This window comes from Thamnophis sirtalis, unplaced genomic scaffold (assembly GCF_051295495.1).
Source record: "Thamnophis sirtalis isolate CommonGarterSnake01/CBP01778 unplaced genomic scaffold, rThaSir2_p1.2 scaffold_4, whole genome shotgun sequence".
Lineage (NCBI taxonomy): Eukaryota > Metazoa > Chordata > Lepidosauria > Squamata > Natricidae > Thamnophis > Thamnophis sirtalis.
In genome coordinates this window covers 77,494,558-77,506,881 of record NW_028261384.1, presented here as the reverse complement: position 1 = coordinate 77,506,881, position 12,324 = coordinate 77,494,558, and the positions used below count along the sequence as shown (strand labels likewise).

General features: G+C 33.6%; 1 protein-coding gene and 1 non-coding gene across 2 annotated transcripts in view; one reads left to right on the top strand and one right to left on the bottom strand.

The window, feature by feature from the left end:
• CNTNAP2 (contactin associated protein 2) overlaps positions 1-12,324 on the bottom strand; it is an 885,336-nt gene that overhangs the window by 113,759 nt on the left and 759,253 nt on the right. The gene's annotated exons all lie outside the window — the stretch shown is intronic.
• LOC148045928 (U6 spliceosomal RNA) lies at positions 1,567-1,670 on the top strand. The gene has a single exon (XR_015696555.1). It is a non-coding gene; the product is annotated as a U6 spliceosomal RNA (small nuclear RNA).

Sequence of the window (12,324 nt, the reverse complement as noted above, 5' to 3'; positions counted from 1 at the left end):
AGAAGGTCTTGGAGATTGAATGAAAACTTATTTAGATATGAAAAGTATATTAATGATTGTAAAAAATTGTTATCTGAATATTTCATTTTGAATATGAATAAGGGTACATCTATGGAATTTGTATGGGATGCAAGCAAAGCGTATATGAGAGGAGTGCTGATGAATATAAATAAAACACATAGATATAAACAAGGGTTAAAACGAACAGAATTAGAAGAGGAAATTAAGAGAAAAGAGTTGGAGTTAACAATGAACCCAGGCGATACAAAGGTTAAGGAAGCTATTATCATATTAAAATCTCAATTTGACATGTTGATCTCTGACCAGGTAGCCACTAATTTATTATATGCAAAACACAATACTTTTTGTAATGCAAACAAACCTGGCAGATGGTTAGCTTATCAGATTAGGAAAAAAAGGAAAACTCGAAATATATCTAAACTGATTTACAGAGGGAAGGAGGTGTATCAACAGGAAGATATTCAAAAGGCATTTCGGGAATTTTTTACAGAATTGTATAAAGGGGATAAAATTAATGGTCTAGATATAGACAAATATTTAGATAAAGAGAAAATACCTTCAGTTAGAGAAGAGCATAGGGATTATGCAAAATATCTTTAAAAGAAGGATAAAGTTTACTCCTCAGTTATTCTTACTAGGTATATGTACTGACTTTACAGTGGTAGAGACTAACTTGATTCTGCACCTAATAACGGCAGCAAGACTGTTGGTGGCACAATACTGGAAGAAGGAAGACTTGCCTACAACTCAAGAATGGACATTGAAAGTTACAAACTTAGCCGAGATGGCTAAAATATCGGCATATCTTAAAGATCACTCAAATGAGAGATATAAACGAGACTGGAAAAAATGGATTGACTATATACAAAATAAATACGGGACCAAGAAATTCCAGTTAGCCTATGCTTAAGATCAGAAACGATTTAAATTGTTTAAAGTTAGTTCAGCAAGAAGAAGCTAAGGTCAATGTAGAATGTTATTAATTTCTTTATTTCTTTTTTTCTCAATAGATTTTAGACTGTGTTTGTTAGAAATCCATACCGTGTACGGGTTCTGGGAAGTCGGGGGGGGGAGGAGGGGGGGGTTGGGGGGAGGGTGGAGGGAGGGAGGGGTATATATTAGGCTAGACAAGAATTTGGTGATAAACTAGAATTATTTTGACATACAAAAAATTGTACTTCGATGTCTTACTGATTGAGGAATGATGAAATGTTTGTCTTAAAAGAAATAAAACTTTTGAACAGGAAAAAAAAAGAAGATTTTTGTTCCCAGCAATCTAAAATTAATAGGGTTATCAGTGCAGTAACATAGATGTTTGTGTGGGTACGTTTATCAGCCCTGCTGTCAAACAAAACCAAGCATTTAATAGTGAGTGCCATATCATGTGCACTAATCAAACGGGTGGCAAGAAAGCAGGGGCAGTCAGGCACAACACAGGTTATGTAGACAGTAAATACAGGGTCAATCAAAATGGACTCAAATGTCTATACACCAATGCACAGAGTATGGGGAATAAACATGGTGAATTAGAAATTCAAGTAAATGGTGCTCGCTTCGGCAGCACATATACTAAAATTGGAATACAGAGAAGATTAGCATGGCCCCTGCGCAAGGATGACACGCAAATTCATGAAGCATTCCATATTTTTAAGAAAAGGCAATTCAATCATGGTTTCAGTATGGGCAGTTACAGGCCAGATGGAAAATAGATAAAAAAAAATCGGTTTTATGCAAGTCGAGGATAATTTACTAAAACAAATTAGAGATCAAAGTCCAATGCATATAAAGAGACTATATAAAGTATTAATAGAAATGGATTCGGAAACAGAATTAGATAAAGACTGTATGATAAAGTGGGCTCAAAATTTTGAAGAACCAATAATGTTGGATACATGGGAAAATATTTGGGTAAGAAATGTAAAATTTACACAAGCCCAAAATTTGAGAGAAAACGTTTATAAGATGTTTTATAGATGGCATTTAGATCCTAAAAAACTGGCTTCTATGTATCCGAATTTACAACCTAAATGCTGGAGATGTGATTGTGCTGATGCTACTTACTTTCATACATGGTGGACTTGCAAAAAGGTTAAAGCATTTTGGATAAAAATATGGTGGATTATGCAAAATGTTCTTAATAAAAGGATAAAGTTTACCCCTCAGTTATTTTTGTTAGGTATAATTACTGATTGTACAGTTTTAGAGATTAACCTGATTTTGCGTTTAATAACCGCAGCTAGACTGTTGGTGGTGCAATACTGGAAGAAGGAAGATTTGCCTACTATTCAAGAATGGACACTGAAAGTAACAAACCTAGCTGAGATGGCTAAAATATCTGCATATCTTAAGGACCATTCAAACGAGAGATATAAACTGGAGTGGAAAAGATGGATTGATTATACTCAAAATAAATACGGGACTAAGAAATTTCAGATAGCTTATGACTAAAGAAACTAGGAATTATTTTAGAATGTTTTTGTTAAAGATTTATACCCTGTATTGGTTCTGGGAAGACCAGGGGGTGGGGGAGGTTGGGGGGGGGATTTGGGGGGGAGAGTGGGGGGAGGGAAGTAAATATTTGTAAAAGTTTGTTTTTCAAAATTTTCATTAAAAAAAAAGAAATTCAAGTAAATGACAGCAGATATGATATTGTTGCCATTATGGAAACTTGGTGGGATGAAACCCACAAATGGAACAAACAGCTAGGATTTAAATTATTTAAAATAAATAGACCAAATAAAAAAGGAGGTGGAGTTGCACTATATATAAGAAATAACTAATCTCTACAGAAATAGAGCACAACAATGATGTGAACTATCTTGAATGCATTTGGGTTAATATTAAAGGTTGGGGGGGAAATGACATTGCCATAGGTATATATTATAGGCCACCCAACAAAAAACAGGAAGTAGTTGAACTTTTTGCTAATCAGTTAACTAAGATATGTAGGAAGCACACCACAATAATAATGGTGGATTTTAACTACCTTGACATCAACTAGGAAACAAACTCTGCACCAAGTGGAAAATCCACTCCATTCCCAACAAACCTAGCAGTCAACTTTGTTTCCCAAAAAGTAGAAAAGGAACAAGGGGATCAGCCATATTGGACTTAATTTTCACTAACAGAGAGGAAATGATGGAAGGTGTTGAAGCTACAGGAACCTTGGGGGGAAGTGATCATGCAATATTGGAATTCAATATTATGCAAGCATAAATAGTAGAACAAAGTCAAACTAGAATCTTGGACTTTAAGAGAGCTAATTTCAATAAATGTAGAGAGATCTTGGAAAGGATTCCATGGATGAGAATCCTCAAGGGGAAAACAATTTAAGAAGTTTGGGTAATTTTGAAAAGTGAGATTAGAAAAGCCCAATCTAGGACAATACGAATGAAGAAGAAAAATAACAGCTCTCAAAAGAAACCAGCAGGGCTATAGTAAGAACTCTCTAATAAATTAAAAGACAAAAAGTGTAAAAAGAGGAAAGAAAGATACATAACTAAAGCAGAATAACAGCAAATAGCCCGAGCCTATAGAGATGAAGTGAGGAAAGTTAAGACTCACAATGAAGAAAGGCTTGGGACAAAAGTAAAAAATAACAAAAAAGCTTCTTCTAACATGTTAAAAACAAGTCAAGGACACAATTGGTGCATTGTTAGGAGAAAGTGGCAAGAAGGTAATAAGCAACAGGGAGAAAGCAGAACTATTTAACTCATCTTTTTCACCTGTCTTTACACAAAGAGAAAAACCGTCCAACCTATCAGAAACATCATCACAAAAATAGATTAGGAACACAAGTTAAAATAGGGAACCTCCAAAGTCACTTCCAGCTCTATTCTGAGTGATTGAAGAAGACCAGGCAATAGAAATATGTGTATTTATTTAATGCTGGTTCAGAGTTATGATGGTACTGAAAAAAAAGTATGACCCATAATAGACATTACAGCATTCACAACATCCCCATGGTAACGTTTGCAATTTCAGTGCTTGGCAATTGGTTTGAATTTACAATGATTACATTGTCCTGCAATTACTTGTTCCTGATTTGAAACCTTGCTACTGGATTGTGATAAACAAGTTAGTGTGAGCTTGTTTCCCTGGCCTTGGGATTTGTTGTCCAGGTGGTGAGTAACAGAGACATTCCTGGGCTGTCTGTAGTCTCTCCTGGAAGCTTGTAGCCAAGCTCTCTGCAATGGAAATACAGGGCTAGTTGTTTGTGCCTTTGCATTCTTCTGCTTCTGGGCTGGTTTGATGGTTCCAATTTTCACCAGCTCTTCGGTGTCCAAATCCAAGGGGGAAAGAAGGTTAGAGGCAATGACGGGGGGAATCAGCTTTGAAAATGGTTGGCTGGGCTTGTTGAAAAAATGCTTTAAGTTCTGCAAGTCAAGACTAGCAGCTAGCGGTCTCGTAGACCCCAGAGAATCCCTTGTTGTATCATTTGTGTCATTATGACATTTTTGAACTTCCTTTTGAATTGTGCCCTAAGGCTATGCTGATTCCAATCCAGATCTGCTGCAATGAGTTTGAAATCTTCAATGTATGCTCTTATAGAGTTGTTGCCTGATGGAGTTGGAAGATGCACTGTTTGGCAGTTTCCATACTAATAGGGTTTCCAAAATGCTCTCTAAATCTAGTGAGAACATTTGAGCAACTATCCAGAATGAGATAATTGGTTTTGATGAGTGGAAGGACCCATTTGGCAGTTAAAAGCATGAAGATGAAGGAGACTGTTGATCTCTCTATCAGAAACCCTCCAAGTTAAGTACTAATAATCACATTGCACTGTGCCACAAATATTCTCATTTATTATTCACTCACCAGTGAATCTGTAGGTAGCTGGGAGATTTTGAACTAAGCACAAGCAGTTGTGCCTGGACTGGTGGAGCAGGAGGTTGTGGTTGCAGAGAATTTCCTTGTTGAGTCAGGATCTGCATATGCTGAATCATCTGTTGAAAATTGGCTGCAAGGTTTTTGATTTCATCTTGAATGCTACCTTGGCATTTGCAGATAGAGCAGAGGACTGGCTCAACTGCTATTGCTGCAGGTATGGGACCTATATTCCAGAGCCCCAAAAACTTTGGATGAAGATAGTCGGTCAGATTAATGACCAGTGCCAGGGAAATCAGGCAATTCAGAAAATTCAAATGAGTATAAAGATTTATTGCAAGATTAAGCTTACTACAAGAATCTGACCAATTAACAGGGGAAATGAGCAGGAGATAAGATAGGCATTCAAGGTGGTCTGGACTTGGATCTCTTGCACAGGGACTTGTGAAATGTTTTACGCTTCCCTTGCACTCAGCCTGGTCATCTACAGTTAGTGTGGGAAACCAGGTTTGCTTAATTACTTTGTGTTTTACTTAAGGATCATGTTATTCACTTAATGGCCAAATTAAAATATTCATAAAATTGTGTCTGTGAATTTGATGGCTCATTTAATAACTGCATCGCTTAATGAATGAAATCCTGTTCTCAATTGGGGTTGTAAATTGTATAATTTAAAATTTTTAAAGAAAAGTTGGTTCAATTAAAATTGTTCCTGAAAAGTTTAACTATATTTTATTTATTTATTTATTTATTTATTATTTTATTTATTTATTTATTTATTTATTTATTTATTTATTTATTTATTTATTTTATTTTTTTATTTATTTATTTGTATGTATGTATGTATGTATGTATGTATGTATGTATGTATGTATGTATGTATGTATGTATGTATGTATGTATGTATATAAAGCACCATGTAAAAACAGCTCAGATTCGATTCCCAGTAAGGTTATGGCTAGCTAATGAGAGCTAAATAGCTTGAAATAGATCTATACTAGTCTCTCTTTATTTATTTATTTATCAGCACAAATGCAACAAACAAACACACACACACATATGCATGCACACACACACATACACTAATTTTTCTGATCTGGACACAGAATTCAGATTAAAATTTAAAAGTTCACAAAGGGTGAGAAATAAAAAAAATAGAAAACAATATTTTTTAAAGAGACTTTAATTAAACTTAGGAAAAGATAGCAGCTGAGTTGAAGTGATTCTAATTTGTTTTAATTAACACTTTCAAAAGCTTTGCTCTGCTATGTTAACTAAGCAATCAGAAAAATGCTTTCCAGTTACTAAGATCTATATTTTCAATATCAGCAAAATTCCACCAGGGGGCAGTAAAATACTATATCATCAAAATAATATTTTTAAACGTTGATGTTATATATATGATGTTTTAGACATAGGCTTTTAAAGATATATTGGCTATTTGGAGGTGAAAGCATGTTTCCTCATAATAAGTTTGATGAATGTGAACATATTCAGTTTGAGAAATATTTTGGTATTCAGAATTCAGAAGGAGAGAATATAAAAGCTTTTTAGATAAATTTCTAAGATATTCCATTATTAACTTAGAACAAAAGATTCCCATGAGCAAATTGCCTAACTTCACACTGCATTGAGAACTTCACTTAAAAGCCAGGCTCCGTGGATACAGAATGACTTTCTGCAGACCCTTATGTGTGATCTGGAAACCTGATTGTGGAGGCTTCAAGTTTACATGAAAGCATTTGTGTAAACAGCAAGGCTTCCCGTTGTAGACAACTGGATGGCCAGATTTTCAATAATGTATGATTTGGTGAGCAAAGAGGCCGCTCACCATTACTAGTACATTGAAGGGCATGTGGAAATAAATTGCCTGAACATGCAATTCTGCAGGCATCTTTCCCTGTATCCTAGCAAAACAACTGAAGTTTCATGTAAAAGACTCAGTGAAATTCATAGGAGATGGAGTTATTTGACTCAACAATAAATTTCCAAAAAATAAAAGCAGAAGATAAATAGAAATAAATTTATTCCCATGAAAAGTGATCATCAAATAAAAAAATATTTCTTTTAAATGCTTTGAGAATGAAATAAAAACTCAGGGCATAACACCACCATCATACCATAAAACCACCACTTTCATTCACTAAACTTTTAGAAGTACTTCTAAGATTACTGTGATCTTCACTTCTGTCATCTTGAAATGCTAATAATGAAAAACAACATAATTTTTTAATTCCAAGTGGCTGCAAATCTGGCATCAAGAAAAAAAAAGTAGGGTTACAAAATAAACATTTCACCCTGTGGTGGACAAATCAACTGCTGAAAATGTAATTCAAAACCAGATGACATGTAACTAGGAACATAACTGTGTGTATCTATCAAGAGAAAACATATGTTCATATAAATGATATTTCAGATTTTATATATTTTATAAAAGCTTTTATAAGTTGTCATATAAATGAACATTTCTTCTGACAATATAAACACCATAATGTGAGCACAGAAACTTTGCATGGGTTATTAGTAGAAACCAAAGATAAAATAAGAGCTCTTGTTTGTTGTCAGTAAATTCATGGAGTTTTCAGAATAGATATAAAGAAGAAACATAAAATAACCAAAGTTTAAAATAGGCATACCTGTACTTTATGTTTGCCCACTTTTTCTTCAAACTCTTGCTGCGGCTTTAAAGCAGACATAAAACATTAGCAATTTTATTTAGTTTGGATGAATTTCTACAGGACAACTTCATACTGATTTGTAGGTCTGTAACCATGTCTGTAATCTTAGATCAAACCCCATTGAAATCAGTCTCAATGCTAGAATGCATTTATGTTTTAGGGAGGAAACACTGCAGATGCAAGTGCGAATAAGCTTCCACTGAAAAAATAATAAATGCCATTGCTAAATTCTCATTACATATAAATTCAGATTGGATCTTATTATTTTTTCAGCCCAGCTGAAAATTGCTATCCTTCTGTAAATTCTCCATAACTTTACCACTGTAATTGTGAGGTAATACTACAACTCTTCTACTAACTCAAAAATATTTTTATTCAGATTTTTTGTTTCATTTAACATTACATTAATTTGCAGGTTTCAGTGTTATTATGTCAAGCTCTAGTCAGGTCAATATCTTTGCAAAACTCAGCTTTGGTCCTATTCAGAGTTGAAACAGAGATGGGTAGGGTTATTCAAACCTCATTGGAAGGTTACTGCAAGTGAGCTAAAATGTGGCAGAAATCCTAGTCCATTTGAAGAAAGACAATCCATTCCACAGGCAGATTATATTCCCAGTTATCTTGAAAGACATAGAACTACCATCAGCATCACTGATGTGATCCTTTTGGAAAGCAAACTGATAAAAGTTTATTTTGAAACCTCTGAATCTAAAGTCTCACCATACATGAAAAGGTTTTGTGATTATATAGCTGGTTTCTGGTAGGGACTTAAAATAATTAAGATTTATATTATATTCATCATGGCTGAAAATGAAATGAAATTGTTTGGGAAATAAAAGATCTACATCTTAATTTGTTCCCACCCCACCCCATTTAATATTGCTGAGTTGCAGCTAATTATATTATTTAGCAGATGAATTATTTTGGTTCCAGATTACAAGAACGATGAGGACTATTGTGTCTATTTTCTCTCTCTCATAAAACTGTTTCAAAATGAAAGCCAAGAATTTGTAAGGAGCACTTAGCCTCCATATTTCTTGATAGTAAACAATAGCACAAGATTTATTGTGGCAGTATTGACAGATTAAAATTTCTCAATATGCGTTTATGTTTAGAACTCTGGAAGACAACAAATTTAAAATTCAAGGCATTCAGATTTGCTCTGCAATACATAGAAATAGGGTTTGGATTATATTCATTAATTTTCTTAAGACATAAATAGATCATGTCTTCAGGGCACAACCATGGGTTCCTATGAATATTTTTTTGGAAGTTCATATTTAATTTTTTTTCTAGGTCAACAATTCTACAAGATTTTTTCTTTGAAAATTTCAAAATGAAGGATTCAAGTAGTTCTTTTTTTTTGCTACTTCAAGTAAATAGACTTCAAATTCTTATCATTGAAGAAAAATTTATTCATTTATGAACTCTCCTGGAATGTGTTACAAGAGGAATTGACAGGTATTATTTTTATTTTTTCTATATTGTATTTTCATTTTTGTAAACTACCCAGAGTCAATTGAGAGTAGGAAGCCATATAAATTTTCTTAAATAAATTATATATTTGACAGAATAACAGAATACAAATGCTTTGGTGAATACCGGTAGTTTGACCTCCTCTTCTTTGTGACAGTCCCTCAAATATTGGCACTGCTTTCATGTCAACTTTTCACTAGAGTAGACACTTTCTTATGTTTTAGCCTTCTGTCCCCTTATCATTTTTGTTGCTCTTCTCTGTACTCTTTCTAGTGTATCAACATCTTTTTGGTATCTTTTTTGTATGAAGATGTTGAAGAGCACCAGGCCTAAGACAGAGTCTTGAGGTATCCCACTGCATGCTTCCCTCCATGCAAATGTAGTTCCATTAAGGACTACAAACTGAGTAAAAATTCATTTGATGGTGCTGCTGTCTAACCCATATTTTTCTATTTTACCAAGTAATAAATTGTGGTCTACTTTCACATTTTTAAATGTTCATATTTGTTCTTTACATTTTTAAAATTCTTGTTAAAATGAAGTATTATTGACAAAATATGAATTAAGAAGGCTATGGTTACACCCAAATAAAATATGAAAATGTTACCATATCCAACTAAGGGAAGGGAAGGGAAGATCTAATCTGCCATAGAGATCATTAAAAACAACTTGGATTTCTGAGCTCCCACTCTGGCTTCACTTGCATTGACACTGTGAGGGTTGTAAATTCAGCCCTGTGTTTGATGAAGGGTGAATTGTGGTTTTCCTTGGAGTATACCTTATGATTAAGTAAAATAAACCCGAGGTAGATTCTAAGAAACATATTTTTATTGTAAAATAAATAACAAAGAAACTTACTGGCTAATAACTACATTCTGGTAAAGTTCCTAGCCTACCTCCTCGTGGCAGGCAAACAAAAGAGAAAGAGAAAGAAGGCAAAAGGACATGAGTAGTAGGCTTACAGAGATGATTGAGCCTACTGTATGTCTTAGAATATATGCACAGCTGGCAAAACAAAAGAACACTGTGACAGACACCAATGGCTGACTCCCCCATGCATTGAAGTCTTGCAGACATTGACCACATATGTATAAAAAGGGAAAAAACTTGATCCCATTAATAATAATTAGCCTCCTCAAAAGAACCAGCAAATTCTATCCAAGATATCTACAATGGAAATTCCAGGACTGACTGGAATAAGAAAATAAACTTGCAGAGGAGCACACTGGTTTAAGGAAGACCAACCCACTAATAAAAATACTCCTCTTGGACGCTGCTTGTGTGTATTGGTTCCAAACAGGGCTAGGCCCAGTACTGGGCTGTAGCCTTGATATTGGGGACCCCTGATCTGTACTATAAACTAGATTGAATGATATCTAGTTTGTCATATTAGAGTACTTTGTAACCTGATTTAGTCTTTCACATATCATTGTTAAAATCCATATACTGCATACCTTCCTACCTCTTCTTTTAGTTTCTTTTAGATTTTTGCTTTTTCTATATATATTTTTAAATATATATCTTTCAGCTTTCCATATTTTAAAAAGTTTTTTTTTGTTGATGTATTTTTATGATTTTAATATTGTATTCCTTATTCTTTATGATAATCTATTAGCAAAGTAAAAATTAATTTGATAATGCAATTTGATAACAATGCATCTTTTTAAAAAATCTTTCTAAATTTGAACCCCCAAAAACTATGCATTTGCCTATATTCAATCTGATAAGGAATTAACTATAATTTGATAATTTTGCTTAAAGGTATTTGAACAGGTTATAACAATTGTTTATATCAGCTTTATTTCTCTTAATGGAAAAATACTTATTAAATATGCATTTAACACAATGCAAAAATGTTCTTTTAAAATCTTTCAGTCCTGCTTAAATTTGAGAATAAAGTTATTTCTAATGCTATGTGAAATATCTCATGTCAATAAAGATTTTTAAAACATGCAAACACAGACACCCTTTGATTCATCTCTATGACTTCTCCATAACAGCAGAAATACAACATTCCAACTAGATAATGAAATGTCTTTCTTTGTATTCTACTTCATTCACAGAAATCTGTGGTTAGTTTTATATGAAATAGAGAAGAACACTCAGTGGTTACTGACATACAAAACCTAAAAGAAATAACATACCTGTCTCATTATATCCATCATTTATTTATTATGTATTTATTTATATCTCACCTTTATGATCTTAATATATAACTCAAGGAGGTGAACCCTAATATTCTTTCCTCCTCCTAATTTTCCCACAACAAAAACTTTGTGAGGTGGATTAGGCTGAGAGTGGGTGACTGGCCCTAAATCACCCAGCTGACTTTCATGCCTCAGGGGAGACTAGAACTCATAGTTTCCTGGTTTCTAGGCCAATACTGTAACCACAAAAAGAAGCTTTCATAATAGAATCCTTCCCAAAAATCTGAGGTAGACAAGCATCAGAATAATTTGTTTAATAATTTTTATGAAGATTACATTAATTATGCTTATGGGTACCTTGTTGGTAGAGTTTATTTAAGCACTATTTATTGAATGCAAATACAATGACTTCAACAACATAATGCAGTTAATAATGCTATTTTGCCACTATTCATAAGGTCCATTTTCATTTGGCAATTTGAGTCCCTTGTTCTCTCATGTCATAAGCTATTTGGGAAGCACATGCACCTTCTATGTCGGATAAACAGAGTATTATAGATAAACTAGGGATAAAACTATAATTCATGAGATAAGAACATTGCTTTACCTATGGGAAATCAAAATTCTATTGCAGTTGAACTATGAAATATTATAAAAATCAATGTCTTTGGACTTTCTTAGGGTCATACCCAGTCTTGCGTGTTCCATTTTGAATTATTAATGGTGATTTATACACATGAACTGCTTAGAAATTCCATTTTCTCAGTGCATTAGTATTATTGCTTCATGCATACACTAATCATTTGAAACCTAAGAATGGAGTGCCTTAAAAAAGATGTTATTTGCCTGTTTGAACACATCTCTAAAATAGATTGAACAAAATGCATAGATCTAAAAGTAAGTATTCACTTTCTTTTGAATTATTTCACATCTCTGCTACTGAATGATACTGAAGTCCACCATGATTGTTTAATGAGGTTACTTGTACAATAGGTCTTTCTTATCCCTTTAACAGAATTACGAGTGATTATTTTATCATAATTATACATCACATGTTGGATAAATTTGTTTATGAAAAAAATGAAACAAACACTAACTTGGTTGTGATATGTTCAGTCAGATGCTTTTTACATACCAGTGGGATCATGTAAATCCTTAATAGTATTCAGCAGCAA